Consider the following 11796-nt stretch of genomic DNA (forward strand, 5'->3'; position numbering starts at 1 on the left):
CCAATCCATACCCAAGATAATATCTATCCCCTCTAGACCGAGGATAATGAGGTTTTTCGTAAAGAGGGCTTTACCCAATTGGATAGGCACAAAAGGATTTATTTGGTCAGAGGCTATCTTCCCACCGGGGGTAGAGATCATGTATGACCCTTTAGTGTGACAAAAATTTAGCCCACATCTAGCACTAGTTTTACTCCCAATAAAACTATGAGATGCTCAACAAAATCAAGACGGGTTGGTTATGGATAGAAAAAGTACCCATCCTCACTGGTGCGCCTTCTGGGAGTTCTGCAAGGTTGGTGAAGTTCAACCTGCCTTGTCGAACCTGCACCTTGGGCTTCTTCCCCTTGTTGACCATGGCATTATTCTGACTAGGCCACTGATTCTTGTTTCTGGGGCAGTCCTTGGCAAAATGTCCCACATTCCCGCAGGTGAAACATCGGTTACCATTGACAGGGCGCGGTGGCGGTGGAAGATTGAGCCGAGGCGCCTATGGCTGGAATCTAGGGAAACGAGGTGCTGCCTGCAGTGGAGGGCGAGCAACCCTTCTCCCAGGCTGCGCTGGCCTGCGAGGTGCTGAAGGGGGAATCAGCCTGAACCTTTGAGCGGGTGCGCTGGATGATGGCATTGGGTCCTTCCGCTTCTTCTCAACCTTGAGAGCCATCATGCAATCCTCTTGCGATATGGCCAGATTCACCAGCTCATTGTATGTATCGACCTTGATGGGGTTCAGCCTCTCCCGGAGCATAGGACTCCAGCCCCTACGGAAACGGTCTCTCTTCTTCTGATCCGTGCCCGCATGATAGCCCGCATACCTGCACAGGTCATTGAAGGCCTGCGCATACTGAAGCACGTTGCGGGGTCCTTGGGAGAGTGCCAGGAACTCACTGACCTTACGCTTCAGCAATCCCTCAGGGATGTGATGTCCCCTGAAGGCAGTCTTGAACTCCTCCCAGCTAACCACATGGTCGGCCGGCAGCATGGCGTGATAATGGTCCCACCAGAGACGGGCAGAATCATGAAGCTGCTGCGAGGCAAACCGAGCCTTGTTCTCATCCGGGCAGTGCGCGGTGAGAAGCTCGAACTTGGACTCGATCGTGCGAACCCATGCGTCCGCATCGAGAGGATCGTCCGACTTGTGGAAGAGCGGGGGCTACGTCCCCAAGAAGTCTTCATAGCGAGCAACATGAGGTTGCTGAGGAACTCGTCCTCCCTGAGGCTGATGTTGCTGCCCCTGGGCTATGTGCCTTAGCAGCTCGGTTTGAGCGGCCAAGATCGCTTCCAGCGTGGGCGGGGAAGGCGGTGGTGGTGGAGGTGCCTGCATATCCCTGCTGCCACTTGGGATCGAGCCAGAGCGAGTGCCGTGCACCATCTGCAAGATTGTACCTTTTCATTAGTCACATAATTCGAAAGCTTGCTTAATCACAAGGAAAAATTATGTGCTGAATAATAAGCATTCATCTTGCCGATAGTGAGAAAGACAACACTTTGATCTTTTATTGAGGAGGTGCATATCTCTTCTTCCGATGCACACTGCTTCTCATCTTCGGTCAGCGGTCAGAACATTTCTTACGAAACAACTTTCGTATTACGCTCGCTGACCGGAACGGAAGGTAACGAGGTCAAAAAACGAATCAAGCGAATTGTTGTTCGTGCTGATTTCAGCAAGCTGAGCGGCGAAGTTTTGGTTCTAACGCGAGTTTGACAGATCCAAAGGAGCTGAAATTTTTTATGAGCGGTTAGAACACAAGTTTTCGCACAACTTTGGTATTCAAATCTCAGTTCAAAAGTGAGTGGAAACGGGGCTAAAACTGAGAAGAAACGGCCACTGAAATTCTGCCAAGTTTTTCGAACATTACAACCAAACTATGACAAAAGCAAGTTTGTGCTCGCAACAAGTTTTTCGACACAAAGGGTACTCAACTCGAGGCTAACCTATTACATCACCATCCAAAATATAGGTTGCCGAGGAGTAAAACAAAAGACTACCCAAGTTCTCGTAACACATCTAGAAGTCATCTAAATTGCCCACGGAGGCAATGCTGAGTGCAGGAGAGGGAGTGTCGCCGACTCGTGGCTGCGGTGCTATCTCCTCAAAGTCCATACTCGAGAAACCCTCAACCTCCTCGGGCTCCTCCTCCATCGGCTCCTCCTAGGCCTGCTGAGCCTGCTGTGCCTCCATGGCGTGGATAGCGTCAAGCTCGGCGTGGTGCTCGTCCAAGAGTACGTTGGCAGCAGCCAACTCCACGTCAACGTCAAAGACCTGCTCAGCCAACATCTCCATGTCTTGTTCCATATTGACATTCTCCTCCTCCAACTCAGTAATCCGGGCCTGCATATCCGAAATATGGCCTTGTTCAGATACCATCCAAATTCCAAGTTTTTTCACTCTCTCTCCATCACATCAATTTTTAGCCACTTGCATGGAGTATTAAATGTAGGTAAAAAAATTAACTAATTACACAGTTTAGTTGAAAATCACGAGATGAATCTTTTGAGCCTAGTTGTCCACGATTGGACAATATTTGCCAAATAAGACGAAAGTGGTACTATTCATTGGGTTGAAAAAAGTTGCAATCTAAGCATGGCCTATGTAGATCCTTCTGCACCAACTCAAGCGAAAGGTCCACCATACCGTTCTGCACGGTAGTAAGAGCAACCTGATTTGCCACTGCCAATCCGGTCAAGGTAGCCATCGCTCTACTCTGCATCTTGATCATCCGGTAGAGTGCATTCATGCACCGGGCTGAGGTGAAGATCGTGCGCTGAGAGACCAAGATGCCCAACAAATCCATGTTATCCATGCGGTCCAACCAATCCGCATCCCTCTTGTTCCGAGCGGGGAACAAACCGATCGGGTCTAGCATGACCGCGAGAGGGTGCTGCCTGCAAAACAACATCAGTGTCTGCAGAGCTGCGGACTCCCACGTATCCTCAAGTGTGTGCCCATTAGCCACAACCTCCAAGGGTGGCCACTGCGGCTGCTCAGGGGGTGGGGGCACCTTCACGTGCACGCTGCTCCTGGGTATCCCGTGGTCCTGGTACACGCGTCCCGAATAGATGGGCGGTGAAAGGTACCCAAACGAGCACAACATATCCCACAGAATAGCGGAAAAACCCTCAAAGTGGAGGCACGTCGAGCGAGAGGTGCCGTCCATGCCAACAGTGACATACACGGGGTCGGCCATCTGGAACAAAGGACGACAAGTGAGAAACGGCATAAATACTTAGAAATCTCAAATCAGATTCCTATCAAGTTAGAGAAAAACTCGTAACTCAGAAAGTATTCATCCAAAATTTCTCAAATTTTACCAGCAAGTTCTTTAGGTAGCGTGTGACAAGTTTGATACTCAAAGGTGGAGCTAAAACAGATCCTAACAAGGTGATAAGCTCAGGTTTTTAACAGGTGGTACATGCTGGAATTTTCAGAACAGAGCTGAAGTAAACTGAACAAAACTCTTAAACCAGTGATCCAACAATTTTGATATTTTACCAGAATGCTCTTGAGATGGTGTCAAACAAGTTTGATATTCAAAGTTTTTGCTGAATCAAGGCCTAAGAAGGTGATAATATATGAATCTCACAGAGGGTTCATTCTGGAATTTCAGAAAAAGTGCAGCAATGAACAGATCATAACTCTTAAACCATTGACCCAAAGAAGTTGAAATTTTACCACAAGGTTCTTGGTTCAGTGCTTAACAACTTTGGTTTAAGGGTGCCTAACAGAAAGAGTCCTTAAGATAGTCGAAAGATTTTTATTTCAACAAGTGTGCAATCTGTTTTCTCAGAACTCAGGGGGTTACAAAACTGATCATAACTCACAACTAGGGATGAAAACGGATCGGATATGGACGGATATCACCGATATTATATTTGTTTTCATATTTCTGTCCGGATTCGGATTCGAATATGGATAGTGTCAACTATGTCGGATAGGATACGATTGGATATCGATATCATAAATATACGATTTGAGTATTCGGACACGGATACGATATCGGATGTTGGATATCCAGACTTGGATACAGACAGATCTCAACCCCTCTAAACGGATTCGGTTTCGAATATGGTCGGAAAATATCCGTACCGTTTTTATCCCTACTCACAACCTACTTGGCCATTTTTTTTTCTCCAAATTTTACCAGTATTTTGTTTAGGGAATTTGACACAACTTTCTCATACAAAGTTTCTGGAGCAAAAGTAAGGAGCTAACCCAAAAGATTTTACCAAGCCAAAACGGCGGATTAGGACAGCTAGAAAATCCTTATCGCGCGCAAGATTTTGACACAGTACTCATGCAAGTTTGATTTTTCATCTTTTAGGTTGCGACTTTTAATTCATGATGCGTGCACATCCTAAAAATGTCCGCTCAACTGAAACAATTGCCAAAAAGTTTTGGACTTCCGCCGTTAGTGCCGGTGGCAAGGCAATTGATACGGCTCTCACTATAGTAACTAGTCGAATTTCTACTCGTCAACTTACATAAACGCGGTTAGTGTACCTACAGAAGATTCCAACCTAAACCTTTCATGCCAGCACGTCACGAAAGCGTCCACAAACATTACTGTTCACTATAGAAACATCACCCATACGATTTCCGTTGTACGGGCAACGTTCATACGCGAAAAGCGTATTAACAATTATCCAACCTGTTAGGCCTTGATAGGCTGGGAAGAGGGCGTAGGGAGTAGGGATAGGAAGCAGAGGAGGAGGGGCGTGAGCGCTGGCGGCGGATTGGCGACGCCATGGCCGGCGCCGGGAACGGGGACAACCCTGGACGGTGAACAGTAGGGCTGGGTGCCCAAGGGTGACAGAAAGTCACAATCCCAGGCTGATTATTCCTTAACCACAGGTTAGGCCATATAGACCAGCGATTACAAGGAAACAAACTATCTCTCCTTAATTCTCTCAACCACTTATTTTAGGAAAATAACTAATGGCTGCATGCGATTTGGGCGTGGCTGCTGCATGCACACGCCCTGGCCGAACCTAGCCAGTCGCCTGATCTGATCGAACCGCCCGATCCCTACGCCTGTATGTCATGCCGACCATAACATCTCTTCCCCCTCGGAAAACAGCTCGTCCTCGAGCTGGAACGAGGGGTGAGCTTGGCGGAAACCATCAATAGGCTCCCATGTGGCTTTCGAGGCCGGCATGTTCGCCCACTTGACGAGGATGTGCCAAACTCCGCGGCGGAGGCTGGAATGTAAGACGCGCTCCGACAGGAGGAGGGGACGCCCATGCTGTAGCGGCGGTGTAGCAGCCGGCGTTGATGCACCACGGAAGGGCTTGAGAACCCCAACGTGAAACACATCATGGATCCACGCGTTGTCCGGAAGCCGTAGGCGGTACGCCACCTCTCCAATTCGCTGAAGAACTTGATAGGGCCCGGCATACTTCGGGTCGAGCTTGCCGCGCGCGCCGGGAGCAAGGGACTGGGTTTGTCGGTGAAGCAGACGGAGCCAGACCCAGTCCCCCACCGCGAAGGTGACGTCCCTGTGGTTGGCGTCGTAGAACCGCCGTGCGTGCTCCTAGGCCTGCAGCAACCGAGCATGGACGCCGTCGAGAAACTCATCCCAGCTGGACAGGAGGGCGTCAACAGCCTCTGTAGCCACACTGCCGAGTTCGTAAGCGATGAGGGCCGGCGGTGGACGGCCGTACACCACCATGAACGGCGTGGTGCGCAGCGAGCTGTGGTAGGCCGTGTTGTAGCAAAACTCGGCCCACGGCAGCCAGTCCAACCAGTCCCGCGGGCGGTCGCCGGTGATGCACCGGAGGTACATGCCAATCGTCTTGTTGACCGCCTCGGATTGGCCGTCCGTCTGTGGATGAAAGGTGGTGCTCATGCGGAGTTGGACGTCGGCGAAGCGGAACAAGTCACGCCACACATGTCCAGTGAACACCGGGTCGCGGTCGCTGACGATCGACTCTGGGAAGCCGTGAAGGCGCACGATGTCGTTGAAGAACGCCCGGGCGATAGACGACGCGGTGTATGGGTGACCCAGGGGAATGAAATGGGCGTATTTGGAGAACCTGTCCACCACCGTTAGTAGCACACTCTTGCCATGTACCTTGGGGAGCGCCTTGACGAAGTCGATGGAGATGTCCGCCCACACGCGCGCCGGCATGGGGAGCGGCTGGAGCAGACCGGCCGGGTGGAGAGCCTCAGTCTTGTTCCTTTGGCAGGTGGCACAGGCGCGCACGTAGTCGCTCACGGTGCGTCAATCATGGTCGATGTAGAAGTCGTGGCGGAGGCGCTGCAGGGTTTTCTGGGTGCCCTCGTGTGTGACGGTGTGGGCTGCCTGTAGAACGTCCTCGAGCACCGTAGATGACGCCGGGACGAACACCTTGCCACCCCGGAGAAGCAGGCCATCCCGCGTGGTCCACAGGGCGCCGTGGGCGTCAGCGGCCATGGCGTCGCGGCGCTAGCGTAGCGTGGCATCGGCGTCGATCTCGCGCCGTAGTGCGTCGTAGAGGTTGAATACCGGGGCGGACAACACCAACAGGGTGAGAGCGGTGTCCGTCGCCCCGAGAATAGCCCCACATGCGGCCTCCAGCAGGTCACCCATGCGGCAAGAGAGGGCGTCCGCCACGGTATTCGTATGGCCCGGTGTGTACTCCACCCTGAAATCATATCCAAACAATTTACTCACCCAGTGGTGTTGCGGGATCGTGGAGAGCCGTTGGTCTAGCATATATTTCAATGCGTAGTGGTCCGTCCGCACTATGAACGACCGGCCCCAGAGGTAGGGGTGCCAATGTCGGACCGCCTGGACGAGGCCGATGAGCTCTCGCTCGTATGCGGCCACCTTGAGGTGGCGAACCGCAAATGGCTTGCTGAAGAAAGCCAACGGCCCGGTGCCCTGGTGAAGCACAGCGCCGAAGCCCGTCCCGAACGCGTCGTAGTCGACCACGAACGGCGCAGAGAAGTCCGGGAGGTGAAGGACCGGTGTGGTGGAGAGCGTGTGCTTGAGGGCGTCGAACGCGTCGGTAGCCGCATCGGACCACTGGAACGCGTTCTTACAGAGTAGCTAGGTCAGCGGTGCTGCGATGGAGCCGAAGTGCTGGATGAACCGCCGATAATACCTGGCCAACCTGAGGAAGCCGCATAGGCCCCGGGCCAACCGCGGCTGTGGCCATGTCCGCACGGCCTCCACCTTCGCCATGTCCATGGTGACCCCCTGGGGGAGATCACATGCCCTAGGTAGTGAACCGAGGTGGCGGCGAACGTGCACTTGGTGCGCTTGAGGTGCAGCTGGTGCTCGCGCAGAACGTCCAGGACAACACGTAGGTGGAGCAAGTGGTCAGTCCACGAGGCGCTGTAGATCAAAATGTCGTCGAAGAACACCAGGACGCACCGGCGGAGGAAGGGCTGCAGCACAAAATTCATTAGCACTTGGAACGTTGCCGGCGCGTTGGACAAGCCGAAAGGCATGACCAAGAATTCGAAATGGCCATGATGTGTGCGGAACGCCGTCTTGGCCACGTCATCGGGGTGGACGCGGACTTGGTGGTAGCCCGATCGTAGATCCAACTTGGTGAAGAAACGGGCCCCGTGCAGTTCATCCAGGAGCTCCTCGACGACGGGAATCGGGAACTTATCCTTCACCGTGGCCGCGTTGAGCGCGTGGTAGTCCACACAGAAGCGCCAGGAGGCGTCCTGTTTCAGCACCGACGTGGAGTAGGGTGATGTGCTCGGCTGTATGATGCCCTGGTGAAGCATCTCGGCACACTGCTTCTCCAACTCATCCTTCTGGAGCTGTGGGTAGCGGTAGGGGCGAACCGCGACCGGCTCCATGTTCAACTTGAGGTGGATGCGATGGTCGCACGGCCGTGCGGGAGGTAAGCCGGTTGGTGAGGCAAAGATGTCGGCGTACTCCTCCAGCAAGCGCTCCAAAAGCGATGGCTCAGTCCCCCGGGCGACATGTACCTGGGCCGCGTGCACGCGCCCCGTCGAGGTATCCGCCGGACGTGCGGCGCCGACCCCGCGCCACTGGATGCGACAGCCCTGGTGGAGGAACGTCATGCAGAGCGCGTCGAAGTCCCAAAGGATGGGTCCCAGCGTGCGCAGCCACGCAACGCCCAGGACCAAGTCATGGTAGTCGAGGGGTATGGCGTAGCAGTCGACCGAGAAGACGTCGTCCCCGACGTGGATGGCGACATCACAGGCCAGGCCATGGCATGCGACACGGTCCCCGTTCGCCACCGTGACGTGGGCGCCACGGCTGTCCTGAAAGGCGAGGTTCACGCGCTGGGCCGCCGGAAGGCTAACGAAATTATGGGTACTCCCGGAGTCCAGCAGCGTCGTGAACGCGTGGGCATCGACGCGGACGCGCACCTGCATGGTGTCCTTCGCCCTGATGCCGGTGATCGCAGACAGCGAAATCAGTGGCTCCTCAAGGTCGAATGCTAGCGTGGTCGTCGTGGTAGTCGCGGGCGGAGGAGCATCATCGGGCTCTTCCACGATATAGTCCGCAGCCTCAAGGAAGAAGAGGCGCACACATCTGTGGCCACGGACATACGGTTCGTCACAATTGTAGCAGAGCCCATGCTTGCGCCGCTCGGCCATCTCCTCGGGTGAAAGTTTCTTGAAGGGCCGCGATGTCGAGGACGCCGTGGTGGTGGTAGACGAGCCTAAGGCCAGGTGAGTCGACGGTGCAGTCGCGGTAGGCGCTGGCAGCGCATGGCGCGGGGCGCGCTGGTGGCGCTGGTTAAGCCTGGGCATTCGGGTTACCCGATTTTTTCGGGTCGGGTAATTCAGGTAATTCAAAATTCGGGTAATGAAAATTGCTACCCAATATTACCCCCGAAAAAACACTACCCGCAAATTCAGGTACCCGATAATTCGGGTTCGGGTTCGGGTATTATCCGATATACCCAAATTTACAGAAAACAACCGACTACACTAAATTTCAGTAGCGATCTATACATAATTTCAACAGCAATTTGTATAGAATTTCAATAGCAATTTGTAGAGAATAATATATTACAGTCACTCATTCAAATAGAGAGAATTATATTCTAATAAAGTGATAAGTTAAATGGTTCAGCTAACAACACATGATAAATACAAAGACAAAAACAAATCTTTGGGTAGTTCGGGTAGTTTGGGTACCGAGGGATATTACCCGAATTACCCAAACTAATTTCGGGTAATCAAAATCGCTATCCGAATTTGGGATCGGGTACCTCGGGTTCGGGTAATTCGGGTCCGGGTTCGGGTAATTCGGGTACGGGTAATGGGTATCGGGTATTTTGCCCAGGCTTAGCGCTGGTAAGGCCAAGGGCATGGCCGCGGCACGACGATCGTACGCGCGCGCGAGCCGCATCGCGCGCTGGAGGTCCTGCGGGTCGTGCAACTCAACGTCCACACGTGAACAGGGGGATTGGCGGCGGATTGGCGGCGCCGTGGCCGGCGCCGAGAACAGGGACAACCCTGGACGGTGAACAGTAGGGCTGGGCACCCAAGGGTGACAGAAAGTCACAATCCCAGGCTGATTATTCCTTAACCACAGGTTAGGCCATATAGGCCAGCGATTACAAGGAAACAAACTATCTCTCCTTAATTCTCTCAACCACTTATTTTAGGAAAATAACTAATGGCTGCATGCGATCTGGGCGTGGCTGCTGCATGCACACGCCCTGGCCGAACCTAGCTAGTCGCCTAATCTGATCGAACCGCCCGATCCCTACGCCTGTACGTCGTGCCGACCATAACACAACCATTATGTGCCGCCCTCATATTTGTATATGAGGCCGGGGGCATGTTACAGAATCGCCATACCCCTACATCCAACCTGTGCATGCCGCCATCATATTTTCATTTGATGCCGGGGGTGTATTAAGGAATCGCTACACCCCTGCGTTCCAACCTTTATATGCTGCCATCGTATTTTCATACGATGCCAGGGGTATATTAATGGTCGTTATACCCCTGCATTTTGTGCTAGAAGTCAATATAAATAACCAATAGTTAATAGCCACCTTAAATACCCCAAAATTTCCCCTAGGGCTTCTCGTACTAAGTTCATCCTTAACGAACGTACGAGTTTTTCAAACTAATTTCTTGCAAGTTTTATTCTGAAAAAGGTGTTTTAGGGTCTGTTGTTTTCTCTGCCATGCTTCGAGCTCTGATGCCAGCTGTGGCGGAACCGCCTAAATTAACATGGCTGAGATGCACTTAGGCCGCCTGACACGCGATCATGCACCTTAAACAAGTCAACTTAGTCGTCCGTCGGATTTCATCCGATAAACCACTTACACAGGATCGAGAAGCATTGCTCACACGAAGGTGAGTGGTTATAGAGATTACAACATTCCCATCACATTAACATTGTTCAACAGTCATTACATCAGAGTTTCTGAAATTCAAACATAGTTTGCAAGGTTCCAAACAACAAAAAGTAAATTCAGCGGAAGTCTAAACGTCGATACACGATATCATGACGAAGCCGATCATGACATCAACAACCCCTGTCCTCGCTGTCCGAGGAGGGATCCCACTCGACCGTCCAACCCAGAGGGAGCTGGGCAGGCCAAGTGACGCTAGCAGCCAATTCAGAAACATCGGCATTACCTGAAAAGTATGCCACAAGCAAGGCTGAGCAACTAATACTAAGCAAGACTAACCCGATAGGTGAGAACTACTTCACCAACTCCTAGACATGCAGGCTTTTTGGCTGTGGGTTTGTTTTTGCCAAAAGCGACTAAAGTAGGTCCTTACTTTCAATGTTTTAGCTCAGGTTCTAAGTTTCTTAACCATTCTAAATTAGCAACTTATACTAAGCAAGCATAGTTTCCAAACAATTAATGACAAGCATCAAATTGATATCATCATCATATTTCATCTTTACTCAGTGTAGCATAGCGATCAAGCAGTCCCAAACTGTGAGAGGCAGACGAATCGATTCGAATTTATTAACCATGCATGGCGAACCTAATCCCACGACATCTGTGCACCACGAATGGTCGCTTCACGTGTCAGCCATCCCCATCAATTCCTAGACCTGTGTCGGGCCCACTTCCCTTGGTACAAGGCTCCACAGACCCGGACTACGTCGTACTGTGACTGCACTTGTCACCACATGATGCACAAGGGAAAACTCAGTTTTCCAGAGGTAGTGGGGCGATTCGCTCATGTCCCAGTTTAATCAGGCACTAGGCTTCCCCATCCCATACTAGGTATGAGATAGTACCTTCAAACACTTGATCACGAACACCATCACTTCTCGACCTTAGTCCAATTTCATATAGACAGACGGGGCAAACCACCGAGTACCGAACATAAGCCCGGCCCCGTCCATCGTCCTTATAGTTGTAACATAAGTACTGCAATCAATTCCTATAACTCACGAGTGACAGACAATCACTCGACTTTTACTGTATCCTATTAAGCATTGCAGCTACTCGAGTTTAGAAACTAGTGTTTAGATCAATGGTACTAAGTTTCATGAATCTATGGTTTCAATCAACTCCTAGAAAACGTAAATGCACAATCATAAGCATTCATCATATTGCATAAGTTTAAAACAGGGAATCATGCATCCGGGGCTTGCCTTCAGGTTCAGGGAATGTTAGCGGGTCTTCTGATACTTGGTCTTGCATGGGCTCGGCTTCCACTTGATGCAGATCTGCGGATGGCTCCTCGTCTTGCGTGGAGTGGAGCTCATTGGTACCGTCAGCGAGATTGACTTCTACACGATATACATATGCAGATGATTCAACAAGCAAGTTCAAGGATCTAAATGGCATCTCATATATTATTACAAACTAAACTTCAATTCACTACTAACTCAC

At 51.7% G+C, this 11796-nt stretch overlaps 1 pseudogene; it reads right to left on the reverse strand.

Annotated features, from left to right (window-relative positions):
* Nucleotides 1-205: 205 nt before the first annotated feature.
* LOC136455340 (uncharacterized) lies at nt 206-3188 on the reverse strand (annotated as a pseudogene).
* Nucleotides 3189-11796: the final 8608 nt, after the last annotated feature.

The sequence above is a fragment of the Miscanthus floridulus genome, chromosome 5, assembly GCF_019320115.1.
Source record: "Miscanthus floridulus cultivar M001 chromosome 5, ASM1932011v1, whole genome shotgun sequence".
NCBI lineage: Eukaryota > Viridiplantae > Streptophyta > Magnoliopsida > Poales > Poaceae > Miscanthus > Miscanthus floridulus.